Raw genomic sequence first — 27,896 nt, forward strand, 5'->3', positions numbered from 1 at the left:
CATCATCACTCTCGTTTCCAGACGCTCCCTCCCCCACCTCCCTGGAGGCCCCTGGCTTTGAATGTCCTATCATCAGACTATCCTCACTACCGGGCTGTTATCCAACACCCCTCACCCCCATGACCATCTGCCAAACCAAGAATACTCCTCTGTCATCACAATTTCATTCACCTACCCTCTGACCACCACCTCCTAGATTTCCAGCTCCGTTTCTTCCAAAGTCTGGATCCTCCAATCCATTCACCCTCCTGGGGTCTCCACGCACTGATCCTACCACCTTTTTACTGTTCCTCGTTCCTTGATATGGACTCTTCCCTCTTCTACTTAGTGCTCAGTCCCTTAAACTCCATTGCTCCTTTGTGCCTGCTTGGCAGACCGTGGATGCTGATTAAATCCCATGCCACCCCTACTGCACACCTGCCCCCGAACAGGGAACAACTGACGGGTGGAAGGAAGCCCAAAGTCAGCAGAGGAATGCTACTGAGTAGGTGAGAGGGGATGGTATCCAGGGCAGAAAGGACGCCCCAGACGGGACCTGCAGCAGGGGAGGGAAAGCCGAGCACAGGGTCCATGCTGAGCTCAGGGTCCATGTGCACTTAGGAGGAAATATTTGGCAGAAGCAGCTCAAGGATATCCTCTTCTGGTTGCCTCTATGTTCTGAGTGATGGCAGCCAGGCCATGGAGAAGTGTGAGGTGAGTAAAGTGGTTAGAGGCCTGAGGAAAGGACAGAGCAGTCGGGGGTGGGGGTGGTATGCACGGCACCTCCCTCTTCCAGGTTACCCAGCACCCCCTCTGCCCTCGCTCACCTCTCTCTAACCTGCCTGGAACCCGGCAGGGGTGGTGGAGAGGGCAGGCCACTTCACCGGTACCAACGTCTAACTCTGGCTTCCCCCATTCAGATCCCTAAAGCCAAGCAGTGCTGGACAAACTCAGAAAACGGAGAGGAGTCTGTCCCCAACACACGTTAACTGATTTCAACTGGATTCTCCACGTTTCTCAGTAAATCCTTTCTTCACCTCTGGTTAATGCCCATCCCAAAGCCCACAGCAAGTGAGGATTTCCTACTTTCTTCAGGTCCCTAGCACCACCCCCGTCACTCTGGGCAGAAGAACCTGGCTTCTGTTTTCTTGAGGGCAAAGGCCAGTGGATGTGAGTGAGCTTCTTTAAAACTTCCTTTCTCTGTGACTCAAAACCCCTGCATGTTTAACATCCACTGTCCTTCCCTCCTGGCTCACAAATGTTCTTTCCTTTGTTGTATGGCTAACCCCACCTCTCTCTCTACCTCTTCCGCCCGCAAACTATAGAGCTTTATTCAGTTGTTCTACATTTCTTGCACCTTGAATTTGTTATATTTATAGGTTATAAAGAGAAAAATGTATTCCAAATGAAAAAATGAACAAATTGCATAAGTAGGAAAGAATATGGAATGCTTGTGAAAACAGCAATAAACTGGTCTTATTACATAGCAGGGTGTGTTGGAGAGTGACAGAAAATAAAGTTAGATGGATAGGGTAGGACGAGATTACGGAGTATCTTAAAAGCCACAGAGTGTAGGTTGATGATTTCTGAACAAGGAAACGCTCCCGGTGGAAACAGTATTTAAAGGAGAAGAGACTCAGAGCACAGGATGGGATGGGATGGGAAAGGAGGGATTTATACTGAAAACAGGAACCGGATGAGGGGGTGGGGGCAGGGAAGGTGGAAGGCAAGAGGGTGAGGCGATCATCCTGACACATACAATGAGAGCCCGGTCAAATGTGGAGGCAGTGAGAAGGAAGAAAAGACAAAAGACATTTCCCAGAAAGGAATGGACAGCACCTAGCAGCTGACAGCACACTGTGGGTGGGTTCCAGCCTGACCTCCCGGAGAGAGGGGCCAAGTGCTCGAGGAGGAAGGCACGGTGCTACCCTGGTGACGTTATCACAGTCACCATGCTTGGAGGCTGGACGGGACCGGCACCTCTGAAATCATGTGATTCAGTCCCTGCACTTGATAAATGAGGAGGCAGAGGCCTAAAGAAGGGCAGTGATGTGTCCAAACCCTCCAAGCAAGTTGCCGAGAGAGCTGGCGCTGCAGCCCTGACCGCTGCCTGCCTTCGGAGCTCCTTCCAAGACACGCTGCTGCCTCCGCGAGAACCCACTCTGCACTTCCTATCTGCCCCCGGAGACCCGCAGGTGCCACGCTTCCGCCGACACAAATCACACTAAGGACCAGGCCACCTGACTCTGGTCTCTGCACGTATCCGGTCCAGGAGAGCCCGGCTTCACAGCGGCCGGGCTGACTCTGCCCTAGGATTTTCACGGCAAGCCCAGCTCACACTGCCACGTCTCTAGACGCTGTTTTCAAGTTTCCAGTAGGTCTCAGGGCGACACAGTAAATACTCCAAGGAGCATCACAATGACTTTGAAATTAAAGGGCAAACTACTGACCCTTATTGTTCCTTCTGCCCCTCCTGTTCCCACCCAGTGGCAGAAGATGCTGTTTGCCCTTTCTGTGACGGAAATCTTCAGCCCTGTGTATGATTTCCTGGCAAACACTGCAATGGTATGTGGTATTCTTCATACCGTCAGCTCACAGAACTGTGCTAATAACAAAAAAGAGTCTATAATATTTCTAGCAAGGCTTCTACATTTTTCCCCCAGACAATGTTCATTGCTAAAATAGGAGTTTCTAGGTAATTTCCCAGAGAACTTTGAGCCTCCATTGAAGTTAACATGAACAGAGCTGCCAGTGTTTTATAGAAAACAAGCACAATGATTTACACTAAATAAATATGGACAATTTAGCTCTCTCATTTACTCTACCGGTGTCAAAAAGGACTTCAAGGAGCTACCATGGACTTCAGCAAGGTATCCACGTTAAGACAGATATTTAGAGTGGACTGTCCTGAACTATTTGAACTTAATAGCTGCCTGAATGAAGCCAAAAGATTAAGCTGAATAATTTTATAACAAAAGAACTCAGTATTATATTTTTTTCTCCTCTTGCTATTCCAAAGAGCTGAAATAATTTTTTTTTTTTTAAAGAAAGGAAAAGTATTATAAAATATGCCAAATCCTTCCTTGGAGAATATTGACAAGTCTGCATTTTCAAGGACAAATTTCCAAATACCAGTCCCCAAAATGATAACAATAACGTGATTAAAATGTACACAGTTCAGGTGCTGAACTTGACCCCTCAGTGTATGTTTTCTTCTGTCTTTATTTCCTCGTACTATTTATTTTTATTTATTTTATTATTATTATTTTTTTTTTTACCACTCTGAGCACCTCAAGAGCTTATACTGAGTACATGTGTTTGCTTAGCAGCTTCAAGATTCTCCTTTGTGACTAAGTGGCAGGTGCTGTTCAGTTTATTTTCACACACGTAAACTAAGCCCTTGAACTTGGGGTGAGGAAAAGCGTTCGGCTTAAAGTTTGGAAAGGAAGGAACTACACAACAGCTTCCTTTAGAACAGCCTTCTTTTTCAGCTTCCTGTATGAAAATAATATTGTATTTTTATAGGAATTGCTAAGAAACAATGAAGAAATTATATTTTAGCCTTTAGAGAATTAAGCTTCAAATCCTTTAAAGAGCAATTTCTTCCAATAATTTGGATATTTAAATTAAGCAAAGGACAGAAGAAGAGACTAAGAAAATAAAATAGGAATGTGGCACAAATTCTAAAGTAGATTATACAATTTTCATATTACTATAAGGAGCTCACATTTTCTTTCACTAAATGACAGGCATTAAGACTTTCAGCTTTAAAAATCCCAAATATCAAGCTATTGCATTTAGTAGAGATGATGAGGGAAAGGTTTTCTTTGTTGCTGTAGTTGCTGCTACTGTTGTTGTGAAACTGGTTTGATGAAAACACATAACCACACACACGAATACATACACACACACATCACGTTCATTATTAAACAGCTTTTCAGACTCTAACTGAATCAGACACAAGTGAACATTCTCTAAATATAAAATGAAAATGCATCGGAATCTCGACTCCCAGGGGAGAGAGAAGCCCCCCACCCCCCGGCCTCCTTGGGGGACAGGCTTTAACTGCCCCCTCCTAGACTTGCACAAAGCGGCCACAATCCCCAGCAGTCTGCTTCCGTGACCTTCTCTCACGCATGGATTTCAACAGCTAACGTGTGCACAGACAGAAAGAAGATTACGTTGTTCAATAGCTCTGGGTTCTCTGCGTGCATAATTCAATATGCTACTACCATACACTTAGAAATTTTTTATCAAGGGTTGTTAAATGAACTGAAGCTTATAATGAAATTCAAGTTCTTATTCTCACAGTATTCTCTCCTGAATGCTAACACTTCATCTTACGCAAGTAGTCAGGATTCAAGGTGTGTTAGAGAATTCCATACACCTGGACCATTCAGGAAAGAGCGGGACAGATGTGTGAACTATAGATACTACCAAGTTTCCTGGATGTTATTTAACCTGCCCTGGTCCCACCCCTTCATAGCATCCAGCATCAGGCCCAGCAGCTGTTCCCAAGCCAGGCCCCAGAGAAGTGTACGGCCCTGGTCTGGGAGATGGAGGCCAGGTGGAGACAGCCCAAGTTGCTGGAAGTTCCAGCCCTGGCAGCGCCACAGGCCACTGCTACAGCCTGAAGTCCATCAAGTAAAGGGTGCCTGGAGGAGAGGTCGTGGTGAGGACAGAAGGCAGTGGTGGTCGGTGTCTGGAATGAGAGTTCAGGGCTGCCTGTCCCCACTTGGCACCACACGCTTGGGAAAGAATAAAGGAAAGTGTGTCTCTGGAGTCCCCAGTAACCCTCACCGTGTCCTCTCCCGGATGTACCTCGGCCCGTACTGCCGCTGACCCCTCTGTACCCTCCTCTTCAGCAACCGCCACCCCATGTGCACTGCATTCCACTGGTTCTCTTCATCTTTTCATCTGCCCATAAGATTCTCAGGTCACTGGGGTGAAGAAGCTCATCTTTTCATCTCTGTATTTTTCCCTGGTTTCCAGCAGAGTCGTTGGTGCAGGACAGTCCTTTAGTATTTGTTCCTGAACTTTTTGTTGTCAGAGCCCAAAATGAAGTCTGTCTTCTAGTATATTCACCCCCGCAACTGGGCCTACCTCCTACCCTATGCCTAGTGCTCATTCCTTGTATCTGATCAAAACTACTATCAGGAAAGGATATAATTAATAAATGCCTTCAATCGAAAAGTTAAAAGGTGTTGATGTCTCTTAGTGACCCCGCGAAATGATGGGATTTCGATGACCTAGATGTGACTGGAAGAGAGAGTCTCAGCAGCAGCCCTGGAAGCACGCCATGGGGCAAGTGCTCCCCTCTTCCACGCAGCCAGTCTGCCAGACAGACAAGCCTTCTGTGTCGTTTTTGTCCCTGAGTCTTTGGCACCGTTGGCTCTGCCTAACTGCCATCTCCATCCTATTTCCTCTCTGGTAACCTATGCCTAGACCCTCCTGGAAACTGCGGGCCACACAAACAACTACACTACTTCAAATGATATACTGAACGACCGCATAGACAGCCATAGAGTACAGTTCAACCTACACTTGACTTTGGATTTGTCCATTTACATTTTCAACAAGGTTGGAAGCTGCCTTAGGGCAAAAGCTATGTACACTTCTCCACTCGGAGTCCCAGCCCAATGCGGAGCACATGTCGGTATTCAATGGGGCATCACAAACAAGATTTACAACCCAGCAAGCATGGGAATGTTTTACGAACGCAGTATCCCCACTGTTAATTACCAAAGCATCCAAAATTACCGAAATGGACAACGATGAGATGGATGCTGTTAAAAAGCAATTCACATTGCCTTAGAGCTTATTCAATGTCAAACTTTGAGCTGTGCCCTTCACAGGAGTCTTGCATTGAATCCTCATGAGGTCTGGAGAGGTCAAACACCTCAGTTACACAGTCAAGTGGGGCAGCTGGCAGACTGACTGCAAAGTATATTCATGTGGCTCATGAATTCAAATATTTAAGATCCCCCAAATATTTCTCAATGGTATGGCTAAGAAGATGGACAGTGGTTTAAAAAGCAATGCTTTAAAACAACTCTTCATCTCTTAGCCCAAACCCATGCAGTATCCTCTGTGGGAACACCATCCCTGACCCACCTCCCTGTGTGTCAGACAAATTTCACACATCCTGAGAGTCACCCCAAGCATTCCCTAGCTCCCCTCTGCAACACTCCCATAGCATCTCGTGCACATGGACATTCTATCAATGGCCCCGCTCTAGTCCCTGTGTCTGATGATTTCCCCCATGAGAATCTGAGCTCCTAGAGGCTGAGAGCCTTGTCTTTTCATCTGTGTACCCAGATCTGTAGCAAGGTACCCACCACACGACAAGCGTACGGTCAGTGTATGTGCTTGCAATAGCTGTAGGAGTAGCAGTGTTAAGAGTCTTAGTTTGCAACACCTATCTTTCACAGCAGATCTGTATCAAGATCGACATCATAACTTTCAACTCAATAATTTAAATTTGTTTCCATAGCAACTAGGCAAAGTGCTTCTTATAATACTGGGAAAGGCAAGCTCTAACTTAAGGTTCAACCCACTGAAATACTTCACAATCATTTGCTTTTGTTCTTAGTATGAAGAGAAAGAATGACAGCATTTAACTCTCTGTAACTTCCCCTCTCTTTAAGAACACTCTAACTTCACCATTAACATTAAATCAAAACTTTTTTTTTCAAACATAACCAGACTATCATTTCCATTAATAAAGGGACAGCATCTTACTACTTTGCAAAATCTAAAATATCTGTAAGAATATACTACATCTACCTAATCAGGCCACAGCTATATTTCTAAGCGGCAAAAGCTATAAACTGTAACATTCTATTTTTAAAGCAAATATCACTTCTTTTTGAAAAGTGACCTTTTTATAAAAGAACTGTCATGGACATATAAGAGATTAGAGGAGAGACCTCTGTGGGCTAATTTAAAACACGGCCTAAATCAGACAAGGGGGTAGTGTAAAACAACTTCTCAAGACCTCTGCCAGTTCAGTAATGTTAACTCAAAGGAAAGGAAAAATGGGTTCAACTTTTCATTTTTAATTAGGCTGCTTGCTTTCTGAAAGTTTGCTGATTTCCATGATATTAAATTTCAATTTCTGGGCATTCGTTCACATCTTTCTTTTTTTCTTTTTCTTTTTTTAATAGTTGGTTTCCTTCCTTCCACCCACTCCCTCCACCCCTAATTATTAGGCCTATAAAAAGCACTGGTGATACCCTGACAGCCCTAAGTTCTTATAAGGATAACAAAGTAGGAATGTAAATATACTTCACGGATAGCTAACTATACTAAGTATACACTCAGCTATAATTTCTTCAGGATGGATGCCAAAGAAACACAGAAGGGGATCACACATCCTACCTGGAAAAGCAATCCAGTGAACGCAGGTTAAGTAAATCCTAAAGGAAAAGATCTCATCTGAAATTTGTGTCTTTCAAAGCTTATAGTTTACAAACCCGTCTTTCTCAAATTTTACTACTGGAAATAACTGTATATTAACAGAAACAATACTCATTTCTTTGGTTTCTGATTCTTTGCGATGAACAGGATGCTCTTTGGTTTATAGGTGAGAGCTCAACAACTCAGATAATGAGGCCTTCCAATAATCCTGAGACTTACTGACATGTTTAAAAGGCAGGGTGCAGCTACATGAACAAACTAACAGATTTACTATGCTGTCCTGCCAAGTGCAAAACACACACCAATCCACCTCACAAGTCTCGCTTAGCTTGTTTACGCATCAGTGTCTCTGCTGCTTCTGAGCAGCATCTGAGAAACACAAATTTCAGAAATAAGTTAGGAGACCACAGCACGTGGCTTCCTGAAGTCTCTACCAGAACCTCTAAAAATGGTGAAAAGAATGAGAACATATGCTTGGCCCAGGCATTCAAACAACTGATCCCTTTATAGGTCGTTCCTATCTGAATAAATAGACAACGTTCAGTCTTTGGGGCCAACCTTTGGTTCAGGAGCTCATCCCTCAACACTGTCTACTCTATACTGCGTCAAAGTTCATTTGTAGTTTGTCTTCTGCAAGGTATTTTCCATTCTGGTTCAAGAGCACCCTCTGAAAAGACACTGTCATCCATTAACGAGGCAGATTATACATTAATACATATGCTCCGTCATCCTGGGATCTCACGGTTTCTTCTTCCAGGAGCGAACCTAGCTCGTGCAGCTCGGCATGCAGAAAGCCGGCGGAGGTTCTCACCCGGGGCGGTGAAGCACCACCAGACTGACTGCAGCTGGGCTTCAGCTCTGTGGTCCTCGACAGCGCAGAACGGGGAAGCAGGGGCCCGCTGCCTCTTGAAAACTGCTGCTCTCTTGGTTTCGGTAATTTCCATTTCAGCACCTACATTTACTGCACTCCCACATTTGGCGCACTGGCTGTGTGCAGGCAATAAAAGTGGACGGTATGTGTAGCCCACTGGCCTGTGTGCCTTGTAAAAGTGTAGCTACATCACCAGAAGACCCCAGTCCGACTGCAGCAGGGAAAAGGGGACTCCAGGGAGTACCCCAGGGGTCCACCAAAGTCCGTGGACCTAATAAGCATGGAGTAAGAGCACAAAGGGGGTCAGTAACACAAAGAAAACCCCTCAGCTCATTCTTCTAGCTCAAACGTTCCCTAAGTGAAGAGAGAGAGAGAGATTGAGAAATAGGAAGAGAAGAGAGGAAACACAAGGTGAGGCTGGAAAATGGAAGAGGAAACACCTTTGTTACATAAACAATATATTTTCTTTTTTTTTTTTTTTTTTTTTTTTTTTTTTGAGGGGGGTGGCACGCGGGGATGGGGAGGGGCAGAGGGAGAGAGAGAGACAGATAATCCCAAGCAGGCTCCGTGCTCAATTTCATGACCCTGAGATTGGGAACCTGAGCCGAAATCCAGAGTTGGACGCTTAACTGACTGAGCCATTCCAGGGGCCCCATAAGCAGTATATTCTTAACTCTCTGAACATTAGGCATCAAACTCAAGGATTCCTATACAACACAATTTTCATGAGCAACTTTTTAATCAGGAGTCGCATTGGCACTGGGATACGGAGATGAATAAGACCATTCCTGACTCTAAGTTTTGTTAGGAAGCCTAGCAAACACAGAGTCACAACATAGTGTGGTAAAGAGTATTAGATGAGAGCAAGGTGTTATGGGGAGGAGGGAGGTTCTTTAACACAACTGAGGAGGAGGATTGGCAAAGGAGCTAAATCTTAAAGAACAAGATAGAGAAAGGTAGGAAGGAGGGGGACAATTCCAGGCAGAGGGAGCTGATATGCAAATGGTCTCTCTGATCCAAGACTTTTTATCGCCCAGTATTCTCCACCTCGCTGTCCTCCTTTAACCTGAAAGCTAAAGCCCCCAAATACTCACATTCCAAAGCACCTATTGTGAGAGGGAAAAGTGCAAACACACACGCTGTGGGAATGTTTTACAAACCTGAAAACTTTCAACATGAGAAGAAGCAACATTTGTTTTTGCACATACTTTTTGCTGGACACCTTGTTACAAAGTTTGAGACTATTCAAATAAAACTAAAGAGCTAGCAGGTTTTAAAGCCATTATAAATGCATGAAAAATCAGTTGCATTTGTTTAATTAGAAAAACATATATGATCCTAAAAGCAGATGAATTGCATGAGGTTGGGTCACTTTGGGAAACAAAAACTCTAAGTTAAGTAGATTCTCATGTGCATGTGACTCTTTGATTATTTCCTTGAGTCCTTGAGAAAGGGAAAATGGTTCCCTAGGCAAATAGTATTAAACATTTATTAAGTGCTAACGCATACATTTTCTCATTTAAACCACAACCAGAGGAAAAGTATCTTTAGGCTAAGCTCCCAGTTACACAGAATATCAAGGAGGGAGGCAGGACTAGAATCCAGTTTTCCTGACTCAAAAGTCTGGGTTCTGGTCCTGGCACCATTACAAACTAGACACTTAATCCCATTGCTGCTTTCTCCTCTAAAAAAAATAATTTTGAGACACAAACTGTTAAAGGAATAGCTTGCTCTTTCAACCATACATTTTTTTTAAAAAAGGCTCGGGTTCACAGTGCCCGCTCCCCACCACACACCTTTTTAAGAGAAACTAAAATAATACATGTAATAACCCTTTGCCCTCATGGCCATTTGAAAATAACTCCTGTATTTCTTTCTCTCTTGTTTCTTCCCTACAGTTAACCACCAGCTATACTAGTGCCCCCCAGCAAACAGCTGTTACGTATTTTTCAAAATCCCTAAATATAATACCTTAATTCAGATTGGAGAGAAACTCAACCTTCTAATACGGACACTGAGAAGATGTTATTACATTGTGCCGGTTTCCCTCCATTTATAAAATAATTATAGAATTAAGCCTTTTTAATGATAAAAATATTTTTAAAGTTTTAATGCGTTAAGGAATAATTAGAGAAATACTGCTTACTGAGACTATTTGCAGCAAGACATTGATGTAAATCTTTTTAGCAATCCCCCCACATTCCGCCCCCAGATTTTCCTCCTATTCAACAGTAATCCTGTCAGCAACACCTGCCACTGCTGTTTCAGCTATAGTTACCATGACCACTGCAAACAGTCTTAATAGAAATAAAAAGCAGGTTTGTCAATTAAATCCAAGGGAACATTCACTGGATGCAGACTTACTCCTAGAATATTCGAACTCATTTTTCAGAATACAGCAACCAAGAAGGAGATCTGCAGCCACTGTAATATAACTTTAGGAACCAATACTTTGGATTTGGTGTCACAAATTTATCCTAGATTTCAGCAAAATAAGATCCTTTAGTCATCAAATTCTCCAAAGAGGGCCTCTTATCCCACTCTTTACAGGCTAAACTCTCTTTTCACTCTTACTTTACTTTCACAGCATTTATAACACTGTAAGATAACAGACAAAAAGCTCTCCATATTAACTGTTGGCTCCTTTAACCCCTCTGAGCTCAGTATCCTCACCTGCCTTGGGGAGGAAACAGTTTAAAGGAAGACCTTAATGGAACCATACTGTATAAAATTAGAAAAATTTAACAAAAGAAAAAATAATTAAAATTACACACAGAGAAAGTAAGCAGAAGAAAGGAAATAATGAAGATTAGAGCAGAAAATCAATGAGATAAAAAAAGAAAAAAATGAAGGAAATCAAAAGTTGGTTCTTTGAGAGGATAAAAAAAGTCGATAAACTTCCAACTGGACTGCCCAGGAAAAAAGAGGGAAGATACAAATGACTAGTGTCAGGAATGAGAGAGGTGACGCCACCATAGATTCCACAAATATGCAAAAGATAATAAGGAACTATCATGAAGAATTTTACGGCAGTAAAGTTAACCATGCAGATGAAACAGATGAATTCTCTGAAAGATATAAAGTACCAAAACCCACTCAAAAAGAAATATACCTTGAATAGCCACAGATACATTTTAAGAGTTGAATTTGTAGTTTAAAATCTTCCCTCAAAGAAAAGGATGGATCCAGGTGGCCTTATTGGTGAATTCTAACAAACAATGAAGGAAAAAAAAATAGTACCAATTCTACACGAATTCCTCCTGAAAACTGAACAGGAAGAAACACTTCCCAACTTATTCTATTAGGCCAGCATTAACCCGGTACTAGACAGAGACATTACAAGAAACTATTAGGTCCCTCACGAACACACACTTAAAAATTCTAAACAAAATTTTAGCAAATCAAATTCAAAAATATATAAGAAGGATAATACATCATGACCAAGTAGGGTTTATCCCAAGAATGCAAGGCTCATTTGCCATTGGAAATATGCTCAATGTAATTTACCATATTAAAAAACTAATAAATAAAAACCATATGATCATCCCAGTAAATGCAGAAAAGTATCTAACAAAATCCAAAATCCATCCCTGATAAAAGATTCTTAGTAAACTAAGAATAGAAGAGAATTTCCTCAGTCTGATAAAGGGAATCCACAAAAGATTTCCACTCACATCACAATTAATGGTAAAAGACCAAGCAATTGCTAAGACAAAGGATGTCCACTCTCTCCTCTTCTATCCAGTATTATACTGGAGGTTCTGATTAGTGCAATAAGGCAAGAAAAATAAATAACAGACATCCATGTTAGAAAAAAAAATGAAACTATCTTTGTTCAAATGCGACATTGTTATTTATGTGGAAAAATCCAATGGACTTAACAAAAAAGCTACCAGAACAAGGGAGTTTAGCAAAGTTACAGGATATAAAATTTATATACAAAACTGAATTGTATTTCTATCCTAATAACAAGCAACTTTATGTTGAAATTTTTAAGACTACCACTTACAATAATACCAAAAATATATGAAATCCTTAGGGATAATCTGACGAAAGATGTGCAAGCTCTGTACTCTAAAACATTGCTGAGAGAAATTAAAGACACAAATAGACAGAAATAACATGTTCATGGGTTGGAAGACTCAGTATTGTTAAGAAGTCATGCTCTCCAAATTAATAATACCAATTCAATATAATCCCAAACAAAATCTCAGCAGGCTGTTTTGTATAAATTGATAAGCTGATTCTGAACTTCATAGGGATATGCAAAAAACCTGGAATAGCCAAAACAACTTTGGAAAAAAGAACAAAGTTGCAAGACTAACACAAAACTTATAAAGCTACAGTAATTAAGACAGTGTGGTACTAGCATAAAGATAAACAGATCACTGGAGCACAGGGTCCCAGATAGACCCACACATATGGACAACTGATTTTGGCAAAGGTGCAAAGGTAACTCAGTAGAGAGAGACATCCATATGCAAGAAGCACGAACTGTGATCCACACCCTGCACCACAGGCACAAATTAGGTCAAAATGGATCATCCATCTTAACGTAAAACCTAAAACTATAAAAAACTATAAAACACCTGTAAGAAAACATAGAAATGATCTCGACGACCTAGGTAAAGATTTCTTAAACGTGATACTAAAAGCATAATCCATAAAAGAACAAACTGATAAACTGAACTTTACCAAAATTAAAAACGTCTGCTCTTTGAAAGACACTGTTAAGAGAATTAAAAGATAAGTCAGAACGATAGAAAATATTTACAGATCATGTAGCTGAAAAAGAATCTGTATTTAGGCTATATAAAAAAACTCTTGAAACTCAGTAATTAGAAAATAAACAATCCAATAAATGAGTAAAAGGTTTGACATTTCCCAGAAAAATGGCAAATAAGCACATGAAAATATGCTCAACACATTAGTCATCTGGAATATGCAAATTAAAAGCACAATAAGAAACCACAACATGCTTATTAGAATGGCTAAAATTGCAAAGACTGACCACACCAACTATTACAGAGATGTGGAGCAACTGGAACTCTCATGCATTATTGGTAGGGAACATAAAAGAATACAACACAAAAAGTAATTTGGCAACTTTTAAAAAGTTAAACATACACCTACCATATAATCCAGCCATCCCACTCCTAGGTATTTGCCTGAGGGGAAAGAAAGCATATGTCCATACAAAGATTTGTATATGAACGTTTGGATAGGTTTTATTTGTAATAGCCAGAAACTGAAAATACCCAAATGGCCATCAACGGTGGATACAAGAATTGCAGAATATCTCTCTCTCTCAACAGTCAAAAAGGAATTAACTATTGATAAGCTCAACAATATGAATGAATCTCAATGTGATTACGCTGAGTGGAAAAAAAATACACACTAAAAAGAGTACATTCTATTAAAAATCCACTTCTATGAAGCCCTACAATAGGCAAACTAATCTATAGTGACAGAAAGCAGATCAGCGGCTGCCTGGAGAAGGGGGCCAAAGGGTGTGAGGGCAGGGTTCAAAAGGGGTACAAAGATACTTTTGGAGTTAGTAGATATTTCCATTACCCTTACTGTGGCGATGGTTTCAAAGATGTCTACATGTGTCAGAACTGATTACACTGTACACTTTAAACCTGTGCCATTTATTGTGTAGCAATTATGCCTCAATAAAGCTGGGAAAAAAGTAACTGCCTAAACTTTATAATATTCATTTTAAAGTGTCCTTTTTTCATCGCATACTAAAAATCTTTCATTGTAGCAAAGCAATTGATGTAACTGCTTCAAATACACCTTTCCCTTCGACCTTTCCTCTATATAAACAGCACTGTGAAAGTAAATTACTATTGGATGGAAAAGTGAACAAACTGGTCTTCCAGGATTGCACAGTGGTCTGTTCACTGCCTCCAAATGAAGCCCAAATGTTTAGCTAAACTAGCAGTCCTGAATCTTGGTCACTTAATACTGAAACTATTATAACCACGAGCCACCCCAGAGCAATTCATTAATTCAGTAAACATTTACTGCACATGTACTCTGTCTGGCATTTTTTAAGTATTAGATTTCATGCAAAATGGTCACTACCGAATTAGAAAGCCATTCTGCATCTACTCTGGGAATAATCTGCAAGCTTTTGGTCATTGCATTTAAATAACACAACATAACACATTGCATTAAATAACACAACAAACATTGCATTTAAAGAACATCAGTGGGAACAGGCTGATCCGTCTAACACAAAGTCAAGATAACAAATGCTACTAATGAGATGATTAAAGAATTATACATTGACACCTTAGAATTCCAGAACGAAGGTATCTCTTGAAACCTAAGTGAATTCAGGACAAATATTCAAGAGCGGACCCTGACAGCAACAAAAGGTCCCACCAACATGGAAATTAAAAAGATGTGAAAAACTTAGGTAGATTGAGAAAGACAAATACCGTGTAATTTCACTTATATGTGAAATCTAAAAATGAATGAACAAAACAGACTCTTAAATGCGAGAACTGGTGGTTGCCAGAGGGGCGGGAGGTGGGGGGATGGGTGAAATAGATAAAAGGGATTAGGAGGTACAAACTTCCAGTCATAAAATAAGTAAGTCACGGAGATGAAAAGTACAATGTAGGGAACAGAGTCAATAATATTGTAATAACACTGTATGAAGACAGATGGTGACTATACTTGTCATGGTGAGCACTGAGTAATGCTCTGAACTGTTGAATTAATACACTGTACACCTGGAACCAATGTAATATTGCAGGTCAGTTATTCTTCAATAATAGTAAACAAACTTAGGTAGACAGATCCAAAATGATATACATAAAAAACAGTAACAAGAAAGCTTTAAGTAAATTCTCTGTTTGTATCAAACTACAAACACTCGGTGCCGTTGTGTATTCTTTACTGTCAATTTTAGAGAGTTCTCTGCTAACCAGACCAAGGAGAGTAATTACATCTGATAGAAGATATAAGCTTATTTACTCATCACCAATAAAATTCAATAGGTCCACATCTCTTGCCACAAATATAGGCTAATTTACAGCTTATCAAAGCTGTCCATTTGAAAACCTTTCACTCTCTTTTTTTTCCCCATGTGGTACTTCTCTTTTCTATTAAAGAATTTGATAAACTCATGCAATGGACATAAAAATTAATGAATATCCCCTGTTAGAGGTAATTGTTGATAACACTGTGCTTCACAATCCCGTAAAAATGGTTATTCCTTTCCTAAAATTTTCAGGTTGCCTCCGAACTGTCATATTCGTATTCCCAAAGGAACAATTTTACTGAACGATAAGCTTTTAGTGAATTTTGACTGACATAATGATTCCTTGTCACATGTTCTAAACACATCATACCCAAATTTATATCCACATTAAACACTGCTAATCTTCTAAATATTCTACAACCATTGCATTCCAGACCACAGGTTCTGCAAGCATGGTTTGAAAGTATTCTTATTCCCACGGAGAAGCAATAACCATTCAAACAAAAGATAAAAAGCCAAACCAGTATTCAGTTATTTTACCTTCTGTTTTTTGTTTTTCAGATTTTTAAAAATCAAAATGGTTCCGTTTTAGGTAAGATGGTAAGTATCAAAAAGGAGATACCCTCCACTGCCAGGTGTTAACATGAAGTCCCCATCGTGGAACTTTTCCATCTCACCTGCAATAGTTACTTCCATTAAAATGTTGAAATGATACCTGCTGCAGACACCCGAATCTGTTTTATTTCAAGACATCTCCACTGTCAATTATTGCCCTAATATTACATTTCCTTTTGGAGGAAATTGCTGTCCCATGGCCTAACATCTACTGGCAATCTAGAATGTGCCAGGCACCGTGCTAACACGTACGTGCAACACTTTCACTGCCCCCCACAACAATGCTCTGATGACGCCTTTTACAGCGAGGCAGAGTATGAAGGACTTTAACAACCTGCCCAAGGTCACAGAGCTACTTCCCATTACTAATAGCTCAAAGGAAATCTAGAACCTGTCAGCAGCGAGTCTCCCAAGTCAGGCATCGAGTGGGACCACACTTGCTTGAGAATGTGGACTCATCTAACCATGAGCACCAGGTGTTTCTTTATTCCCAGAGGGGTTAGTCACACAGGATGCCTTGACAAGGAAGATGAACAATGTTGTGACAGGAGTTAGGTGTGCATAACAATTTGTCTTCCATGCTTTGGCTCTCAGTACCCTGGGGTACCACAGTCTTGCAAAGTCAGGCAAGGTCTCTTCTGTAAGGAGAGAAGACGGTTTTAGAACAATGGCATCACCTAACTAGTAGCATGATGATTGCTCCTGACCATGTGTAAAGTGGTGTTAAATGCTGAAAACAACTCTGATTTAAAATCCTCTCAGTGTTTATCATATGATCAAGTAACACAGTTTGAAGTTATAACAAATAAGATATATAAATGAGTAATTCATTCTTCGTTCCTCCCAAGATTAGACATTTCATTCATGACCACATGGAACTGTGGTTTCAGATGGTAAGCCTGGAGCCCCAGTGAGGTACGACTAGTCTGGCCTTCCACAGACCTCTGAAAATAACCTACTGTATATACACTGGGGTTTCATGGATAATACATGCATAAGAGAAGTCTACAAAACACATACTCTCACCCTTACAGAATTTCCCTACACTATTTTGCTATCTTTAAGATGTAGAGTAAAAATCACTTAAATTCAGACTTCACTAACATAGAAGCAAGAAATGGTTGAATAGCTTCTGCATTTTCTTTATTAAGAAAGATTATTTAGTAGAGAACACAATAAACAAGATCTCTCAGCTACTTAAACTACAGAAACTACAACTGAAGCACATTAGAAAAGTCTCTTTACGTACAGAATACATGTAAATTACTTAGAATCACTTAACAGATTCTTTGTAGCCACTAGGCAACATATTAGCCTAAATTCTACAAACACTCAGAAGTGATTTCAATTGTTTTATACTTTCCATAACTCAGACAAATTCTTCCCCTAATTAGACTAAACCTAGGTAGGAATACATATTTAGATTTTCCCCTTCCCCCATTATTTAATGCTACTTTTTGAATTATATTTATTATCGGTCATCAGAAAATCCAAAATTAAATGAGTGGAAATCCTGTGTATGGGAAAGCGATCTTGTCATTTTAGGTGAGGCAACAGAGGAAGGACCCTGACCAGCCCAGAGATCAACTGCAGGGGGGATGCGGGCCTCTACCTTCAGCGCCCCATGTTTCCCGCTGTCCGTAAGAGCCACCTTCGCCCTGCGGGACATCCACACTGTGAACTTCTCTCTTTTGAACGCTGCTACCTCTGAAGAATTAATCAGTAAAGAATGAAGCTAACTACCTCTTCAAGAATAAAATTATTTCAGAATATAGAATAAGCTATACTATTATCACACGCATTTTAACTGTTTTTTCCAGGAGCTGATAAGAGATACCTCCAGAAATCGACATTCTTTTATTTCAGCCCTATAAACTGATTTTAAAAGGGATACAACTGGCAGGGGCCTAGGGTCACAAGACAAAGATTTTTCCATGTAATTAATAATTTTCAATGTAGTTAATAACTTATGCAAGAAATCAAACCCATAATATGGATCTCACTGTCATTAAAATCCCAAATGTATTCTTTTCCAGTCTTTGAGCAAGTTTGGTAAAATTCAGAATATACAAAGTCTTAGCATATTAGGTATTTGCTGAAAATCTACCTGAAAGAATAAGCGCTAAACTATAAACCAAAAGAAAATTATCTGAATTATATTATACACACACATACACACACACAAAACCGTAATTTTAAAAACTGAGATGCTATAAGCTACTCAGTTTGAGTTCTTAGAAATGCCCTAGTAAATTACAACTTGCTAGAAGACACTGGCCTGCAGTCACAGTCAGGCAAATTTAGTGAGAGTTCTTCCGCGGAAAATTAAGTAAGTAAAAATGCTCCCATCTCTACTACGGGGGGTGGGGGTGGAAAGAAGAATCTAGGCAATAAAGACACTAATATAATATCTTGACATATGGCAGAGTGGGAAGAGGAGGGTGTTCAGCCTACTAAAGTAATACAATTGTATTTATGCATTAAAATAAAACAAACCACCTCTCCCAAGTATGAACACAGTATTACTACTTTATATAAATATGACTATGTTTCTAATATTTAAATAATAAAAATTATGGCATATTCAAGCTACCAGTGGTGTGGTTTTCCTGAATACAGAGGGAAGACAGAGCTGGAAGCACACTCATATCAAAATTAAAGGGTAAAAAACCAAAGTCAAATTCCATTTTTAAACTAGTGTTCCAATGGTTATTAAGAGATAGGAATCAGGAGTCAGATTTCAAGATGCCAAGATTTGAAATCTGCAATTCATTTTCTTTTTATACAAAAGATGAAACTAAGTTAACATCTGCTATCCAGAATATAAAATTTAAAGTCTTCATGTGAACTGAATTCTTACTTTTAAGGTGAACTTCCAGTCCTTTCCATTCACAAATAGGACTTGATTTATTAAGCTCCCTGCTTTGTATCTCCAGAGTTGATCAAAGCACATTTTCTTAGTACAATCTGTATTGTTCCAAGTGTTTTATAAACATCTTTTTTGAGAGTTTACAGGAGTGATCTGAAATCATATCCAAGGTTTCATCCTATGAGTCAGTTTTTCTTAAAAGGAAATAAAATCTCTGTATTTATCACCTTTATTTCCCTATCCATCACAAATCTAATTCTAATCTGTCACAGAATTTTAAAAAAATCATTGGTAGGATTATCAGTAGAAATTACTGGCACTGAATACTAGGCAGGGCAAAGGGAAAAAAGGGTACAGCTTTATCACAGGGACATGAAAATTACAGGTCTACACGATATCTGAACTTTTAAAAGTCTCTTAGCCGATAAGGATAACTCTCAAGGCTTGTCTACCATCTAGCCCTACACTGATAAACCCAAATCTGTATTTCTGGTCCTCCTCTGAGACCCAAACTGTCCGTCCTGCTGCCTGCTGAACACATTCACCTGAATTTATTCATTTGTATAGATATTTACTGAATACCTACTACATGCCGAGTACATTATGGGATGATCTGGAGATTCACAGCAAAGAAGACAGTCCTGTTTTCACGGGGCTTCTAATTGTGAAGGAAGCCAAACCAAAGAAACAATCATAAAAATATATAACACACAAAATTGTGATTAGACCTATGTGCCAATCTAAGCTATTCTAAAACTGAACTCAGTTTACTCACTGCACTCTGGTCGGCTTGCTCCCTGAGCCTTTATTCTTGGATGGAAATGGTGCCATCACAGGTTACCAAAGCCACAAACTTGGAAGGCATTCCTGACCCTCCCTTCCTCCTCAGATCTCCTCAATCTCTGGGTCCCACCTGTATTCCCAGAGTCGATGGGCATGGCTGGCTCTATCCAGAACGACATTTCCCCACTTCTTTTGGGAACTCCCAAAGTGGTGGTGGTAGAAAATTCCAAAAGAGATCCCCTCCAATGAAGGCATAACTCCCAAGGCCAAGAGAGCCCCTGGAATTTTAAAAACTAAAGCTGGAGGGAGAAGCTCTCCCTTCCTCTTAGTCGAAGAGTGTGAAGACAGCCCCTGTCCTGTGGAGAAACTGGAGACAGCAGACATGCGAGCAAGAGTCCCCCTGAGAATGAGTACCACTCCCACCCTTCAGGCCCCTGAGCTTGTCCTGGTTTCTGCAGCATTTCATACCTTTTGGACCTTCTCCAGGAAGATCCACAATTAATCTCCCTTGTGACTTAATGTTTGAGCAGGGTTTCTGTTACCTGTAGCCAGGATTCCTAATAGCTCCTAAAGCTTTCCAGCCTGTGACCTACCCAAATTCTACTACAAATGCCCTAGTTCAGGCCCCCATCAACTCCCACCCGGACCCACTTAACAGCTTAATGGGTCTTCCATCCCCATCCTGCCCCTTGCATCCAGCATCCCCAATACAGTCACTGGAGTGACCATATCACCCTCCCCATGCTGGACGATTCAGTGGCTCTCCTTGATATGGACAAAATCTAAATTCCTCAACAGGATACCCCCGACTCTCTATAATCAATCTTCCAAGCAACTGTTACTCCCTGCCTCATATTTTACGCCCTGGTTATACAGAATTACATGGGCTTCAGCTTAGACAGACAGACAAAGACACACACACACCTCATGCTGAACCAATTAGTAAGGAGGACATTTTCCATTCTGAAAACTTTGGAAACCTGAAGAAATTCAAGACAAGTGGTTTTGTTTAGGCTCACTTCTAGGAATCAAGCAATCACATCTACATCTACATTTTATGATATAAATAATCCTAAATATGGCTGCTATACAATATCCGGTGTTAGGGCACAGGGCATATACAGCAGCAAGTAGCAAGAAGAGAGCAGTCCTGCTCACCTAACCTCTTTATGGACGGAGCACAAGTGTCTCCTCCTCCATGAGATGCTCGCACCCAGATCCAGAGGAGTCTTCCTTCCTCCTTTCTAAATCCCTCCACTGTCCTCTGTGCACACTCCTCACATAGCATCTGTGCTCTTGTTCCTTGAGGATGGAGCCACATTCCACTCACCTCTGGCTCCCTGAGCCCAGTGAAGTGCTCAGTGCATATGAAACACTGATAAATGTTCACAGAATGATGCATGCATTCTGAGCTATGCAGAAGCCTGAAAAGCAACTTTCTAATTAGAAGCAGGGGGAGGGAGGGCAACTAGGTGTTAGGTTAGGAAACTGGGTCTTCTTCATATTGAATTAGATGAGAATACTTGAAAACACAAAATATGTTTAATGCCTCTAACCCACTGTATAGTTAACCAGCTGACCATTTTGCACCAATTTCTTACATGGGAGAGGCCTAGAAATAAGTTATGATTTTTTAACTTATAAAAAACTTAAGAGAGAAGACCAAACAAGCAACAAAAGGGGAAAAATTGGATTAAATCAAAATTTAAAACTGTTTGCTTCAAAGAACAACAAGAAAGTGAAAAGACAATCCACAGGATGGGAGGAAAACTGGACAATCTGTATTTTGATAAGGATATGGGTATGTGCATGTGTGTATCCAGAATATGTAAAGAACTCTTACAATTCAACACTAAAAAGACAACCGGATTTTTTAAGTGGAAAAAGAACTTGAATAGGTATTTCTCTAAAAAAAGATCCACAAGTGGCCAACAAGCACATGAAAAGATGTTCAGCGTCATGAGTCATCAGGGCAATACAAATCAGAACCACAAGAAGATACCACTTCACATGCACTGGGATGGCTACTGTGAAAACAACAACAACAACAGAAAATAACAAGTACTGGGCAGGATGCAAAGAAACTGGAATCCTTCAATATTACTGATGAGAATGTAAAATGGGACAGCCACTTTGGAAAACAGTTTAGAAAAAAGTTAAACACAGAGTTACCATAAGACCCAGCAACTCTACTCCTTAGGTCTGCATCCAAGATAAGTCTGCCCAAAACACCTGCACATGAATGGTCACAGTGATATTATTCATAATAGCCATAACATGGAAAACACCCAAATGCCCATCAATGGAAAAATAAACAAAATATGGCATATGTGGCAAGAGACGATCACTTAGCCACAGAAAGGAATGAAACTCTGATGCCTGCGACAGCAGAGATGAACCTCCAAAACATGCTAAGTGAAAGAAGCCAGACACGAAAGGCTCCATGCTGTATGACTCCATTCGTGTGGCATATCCCGAACAGACAAATCCACTGACAGAAAGCAGCTTAGTGGTTGCCAGGGGCTGGAGGGAGGGAAGAATGAAGACAGACTGTTAATGGGGATGGGCATTCTTTCTGGGGTGATCAAAGTGTTTTGGAATTAGGTAGGGAGGTTCGGTGCACAGCTCTGAAGATACTGAAGTCCATTAAATTGTGTGCTTTAAATGTACTAGCTGAAATTTACAGTATGTGAATGATACGTCAATAGAGCTATTTAAAAAAAAAAGTGACTGCACAAAATCACACAGTGACACCTCTATGCAGGGCCTTACTGAATCACTCTGGCTGCTACAGGATAACCTGTTGTAAAGACACACGATCTGTTCAGAGGAGGAAATTATTTATTTTCCTACCACTAAATCCCCACAGCGACCAACCATAAAATCCAATCCAAAGTAAAAAGAGCAAAGAACAAAAGAACACACGATTTGCAATTCGCTGGCAGGTATGAAATGGAATTAACTGAAGACCGAACCAAAAAAAAAAAAAAATGTTTAGCAGCACTGCTCGCTCCCCTTTGATTACACAGATTTAAACAAATCAAAGTCCTTTTTAACTCATGAAAAAATGAAAAACAAGCATTCCCTCCTGTAACGAAATTAACATCCCACGGAAGGTCTGTTTGTACTTGGCCGTCATGAACCTTTCATCTCCGAGCACTGCTAAATTAAACAAGCCTATGTTGTATTGAACACAGTGAGCCAGACACCCTGGCAGGCTCCTCACTTCATCGGTGATGCTGAAGAACATTAGAAATAAAGAGGATGGTGAGAATGACGGTGATGGTGGTCATAAAAGTAGCTTCGACTTCACTCTGTTGGACATTTCAAGTATCTACAATAATGAAACATTCTAACAACTCCGAGACCCCTTTCTCTGTTGGTGTTTTTAAGAAGACAGCACAGACTCTGGAGCAAGAGAGATAGGAATTCAAGTCATTGCTTAGGTTTGTTTTTTAACATACTAGCTGAACGCCCAAGGACAACTTTCCTAACGAAGGCATTTTATGCTCTAAAACTGGGTGATTACATCTATCCTCTGAGTGTTATAAGGACAAAATGAGGGAATGCCAACTGCTCAAGATGCAAATCGCCACCGCTCTCGACTCTTCACAGCAAATGCTCATTTTAGAGCTTATATTATAGCATAAGTAACTGACATCAGCCATCCTTTCTCTACCCCGAGGACATCTAAACAACCAAAAGATCCTATGAAGGTTTCATATGAAATAAATTACCCCCTCCCATAGAACTGAAAGTAAGAAAGCCATCAATAAAGTCTGTTTTAAATGTATTAAATCAGGGCATGACACTAAGCATTCATTCACCTAAAAGGTATTTAAAAGTACTGAACTGAGAGAGACACACCAAGAGAAACACTTACTATTAGAGAGAAATGCCTATTTTTCAGTGCAATAATTGGTAACCTTTCTGTAAAGATTGATGCAATCTGATTATAATTCCCAAGTGTCAGTAATCAGTTCTTAAGGTAAAAGAAAAAGGAAGTGGGATGGTTTCAAGCACTCCAGAAAAGATGTAGGAGGATATCCTTTCCCACTGACAGCAATTAATGTTTGAGTGACGGCTGCTAGAACATTCAGACTGAAAAACTTTGTCACATTAGAATAGACTGAAATCTATTTAAAACAAAACTTACTAGGTTTAACATACACAAACACAACCCTCACCATGACCTGGGTCTCCTCTCCGAACAAACCAAACAGGCACGAAGGCCAAGTCTGCATGGAACTCCCATATTTGTCATCACACCGCTGTGATGTGATCAGCCATACTCCCATGTTGGAAGTCTATTTAAAGAGGGTATCTGGCCAGTGCAGTAATAGACAAGAGTCAGACTCCCTCTGCCCAACTCCAGACAAATTTCTATCATGCCCACCACACAGCAAAGCTTACAGGGTCAGCAAAGAAGAAATTTCTCGAGGAGGATGGAATGGTCAGAGGCTGGAGATTTCCTTAGGGAGTTTCCCTAAGCCCTATGCTCACTTTGGAACTTGAGGCCCAAAGCTACTGCTCTCCACCCCTCTTTACCTCACAGAGGTAATAATAATGCCTTTGTGAGGGACCAACTCAGGGACCAACACTGCAGAAGTCAGCCTGGATCTATGCACTTAAAAATGTCCTTCTACTCCTGCAGTTCCATACTCTCACCCTGATCATGAAGCCATCTCATTTGAGTATTCTACCACCACAAATTCTGGATATGAAGACAGAGTTTCTCCTCTTTCCAACTTTCCAATCAAATAACCACTTATACTGCCAGTCTAAACTTTAAGCTTTATGCCTAAAATAGGAAAAAATCATTACAAATGCATAAAATCCAACCCATACATAAGAATGTCTTAAAATCTGTTTAAATACAGTACAACAATTTTTACAAATGCAGCTAAGAGGAGAAATAAAGGACAAAGTCTTAATTTTAATTAAGACTTTGGTTTAACTACTACTAGTAATTCCTCACTTTTCAGGAGTATTTTTAGAATTAGGGTTTTAAAGCATGCGATTAAAGAAATTAACTCATCAGTGAAATGAAAGCTACCATATAAGCAAATTCCTATACTACCACAGAAAAGAGTTTCAAGAACCCAGAACTTCGGTTATTTTAGAAAACAAATAAAAGGTTATACCATTAGCCACAAAATATCCAACGGAAAAGTCCAGGAAATCTCATTAATTTAGACCCCACTAATGAAGAAGACTCAATAATTTCCTTTCACGTCTGCCTAGATTTAACTTGGGACTATTTATTTAGTAAGGGGTTGCTAAGGAAATTAAAATACAAATAAAAATTGCTAGGGGATTATTTAATCAATTTAAACTTTTTTACATGCAAATAACCGCTGCTAAAATACTAATTAAAACTAACTCATGCATTCTGTAGAATCCCATATTCCAGTGGAAACAAGACGTTTGAAACAAAAGTCTATAACATTGCTTAAATCTATTAAGTGCTTGTTCCATGTGCTCTGTTTATTTTGGCTGTGAAAAACTGGTTTAGGAGTCAGAAAAGCTTAAAAGGCAGGATACTGGACAAAGATTTATACATTCTTCTCAATGGCTGGCAATCTATTTCTCCATTTCTATTTTTAATAAATGCTGAACCACACAATTAAAATATAACTCAAGTTCTCTCCATTATAATTTAAAATTTGGGGTATTTACTTTATTCTTGTCTTCAAATAACATAACTGAAAAATATAACACCAAATATCCTAGAATTCTTGAATTAAGATCTAGTATACTTACTTTGCCCTTAATAGCAACAATAAAAAAACAAACAAACAAAGCAGATTTAAAACACAGGAATATATGTGATTCTGAAAATAAATGGGATATAGTTTGAATCAATAGTCCAAACAAAATGTCACAAAATGTTACGGTAGCAAGTGTCACCACATTTTGTATGTCTAGATTTAGGTGCATTTAAGAGTCACAGATACTAGTTTTCTTCTCCAAGAAATCAAGTTTCTTATTTAAAATTTAAGGCATGTCTCACTTACATCTTAGTTCTAACTTAACGACACCAATAAACACCAATCATTAATTCCTTCAAAACAATGTGTCTGCCACGTACGTGCCAGGTGTCACACTAGTTACAGGATGGAAGCTGGTCAATAACACATACTCAGTCCCAGCCTCAACAATGTGAACTTGCAATGAAAAGAAAAGCACCCACATGAAACACAATCTATATTATAAGAAGATGCATTTTATATTTAGGATAAAAAGATGAATTTTAGTTGGCTTTTTATTAAGTCAAAGAACAAACACGAGGACAATGACACAGTTGGTGTCTGTTTCGTGGGAGACCTTAAGTAACTCTTATTTGAATGAAATAAAATCTAAAACAAACATAAAATTTGAGTTCACATTCATATCAGAAACTGGTAAAATACTCTGGGGGCAGATGGGACTCAACATCGATATTCACATTTTACATTTAAATATATATTCATGTAACTGACAAACTCAATAAGTATTTCATTGTCACCTAAGTTTGTGAATCCCATTCTGTATGCTATTCTGTAATTGGGAACCATCCTCGAAAGACATTAACAAGTTACTTTTTAAAGCTTCTTCAAGATCCACTATAAATGAATAAAGGGAAAAGTATTGCTCCCCACAGACGAAAACCTTCGGTATCCAAAACAATCAGTTAGTTGCCAATAATTTAAAAATATTTATAATGAGGTAATCAGGGCAACAGAACTAAAAACAAAGGACTCAACATATTTCAACATTTTCACCATATTAAAATCCAAGAGAATGTCTCACTTACACGTGAGAATCACAGGTTATGTTCTCAGTAAGGAAATTCTTCATGTAAGTAAGAATATCAAAAGAAAGGGGTCTTTGAAAACATAAAAGGCTTATTTCGGTCAAAAACCTTGCTATCTCCAAGATACCATTTTTTTTCTCCTACTGGATGGGCAAAGATTAAGATTAACAAAACTCAGTGTAGGCAGGGGTATGGAAAACAGGACTCTCATCGACCTTTGAGGGGGTGGTGGTGATAAACCGATAGTCTTTACAGAGGGCAGTTTACTATATGCAACAACATTTAAAATGTGCATCATCTTTAACTCTGCAGTCATACTTCCAGGAAGATTAATGAACGAGTACACAATGGTTTGAGTACAGGGTTAATCAACCTCATTATCCACTAGAAACAATCTAAATGGTTATCAGAGGAATGATTAAATAAACCATGGTGCCTCCAAACAATGAAATATACTAGAGCCAGTAAAATAACCATGTATAGTTACACACACCTTTTACAATTCATGTGTAGAGATATATAAAATACACTGTTGCATTACTAGACTACCATATGTAGCATAAACCAATTTATTTAATGATTTGTATATGAATACGCCCATATCCATAGATTCATTTCTCAAAGTATGTTCACCAAAATACAAATGGAAGTCATTTCTGTGTGACAGGAGTTAGGTGCTTACTAGCATCATTATGTTCTTTTATACTGATAGAAGATTTTTCTATTATAATAAGAAATATAACATATCTTCACTTAAAGAAAGAAATGTTGCTATCTCACCAAAAGTGCCTTCAAATTCCTTCAGTTCCCTGTTTTAAAAACAAAGTTTTCACCAAAAGTTGTAAGTATACATAACCACCAAGCAGCTTTTGGGTTTCCACCTGCTGGATCTCCTTCTCAGTACCAAACTTGAAGACAATGAAGTCGTGGGAATTTAAAGATTAGATTCACCAAGAAGTAAAGAAAGCCAAATAACCTTGTTCAAACAACCTGTGTCCCTGGCATCCACCTTAAGAACCGCAGGTTCCATGAACTTAAAATACTCCTAGAACAATCTCCCTCTTACATCTTAAGAAAGCAGGCTGTGGAGAAGAATTTTCACAACAGTGGGGGGTGGGGAGAGGTTTCTTTAAGAAAAAAATTAAATAATAAAAAACTTACCTCAGTAAAAATATTTAATTATCTTCCTGTCTTACATTCTCTTTCTTAGCACCTTTACTGTGAACCTGCGTGGGGAGGAAAAAGTAAAAATTACAAATTACTTTTTACTGAATACCTACTATATGCCTGGCGGGGATGGTCGGAGAAAGCCTCCTGGAGAGCGTGAAGGCCAAGATAAATTGGAAGGAACAAAACAGAAGTTACTAAAAAGGGATGGCTGGGAAGGAAATTGAGAAGTTGCAAGTGTAATCAAATAACCTTTCCTAAATTGTTCAAGAACCTGTAAATGACGCATTCAACAAACAGGTCTAGAGCACCGAAACAGTTAAGAGTTGGGTTGCTAGGGGCGCCTGGGTGGCACAGTCGTTAAGCGGCTGCCTTCGGCTCAGGGCGTGATCCCAGTGTT

General features: G+C 39.8%; 1 protein-coding gene across 1 annotated transcript in view; it reads right to left on the reverse strand.

Moving 5' to 3' along the window:
* MRTFB (myocardin related transcription factor B) overlaps positions 1–27,578 on the reverse strand; it is a 184,326-nt gene extending 156,748 nt beyond the window's left edge. Inside the window, exon 1 of the mRNA XM_040635306.1 lies at positions 27,491–27,578. The gene's annotated coding sequence lies outside the window, so the exon portion shown is untranslated. The remainder of the gene's footprint in view (positions 1–27,490) is intronic.
* Positions 27,579–27,896: the final 318 nt, after the last annotated feature.

Source organism: Ursus maritimus, unplaced genomic scaffold (assembly GCF_017311325.1).
Source record: "Ursus maritimus isolate PB19 unplaced genomic scaffold, ASM1731132v1 scaffold_2, whole genome shotgun sequence".
Lineage (NCBI taxonomy): Eukaryota > Metazoa > Chordata > Mammalia > Carnivora > Ursidae > Ursus > Ursus maritimus.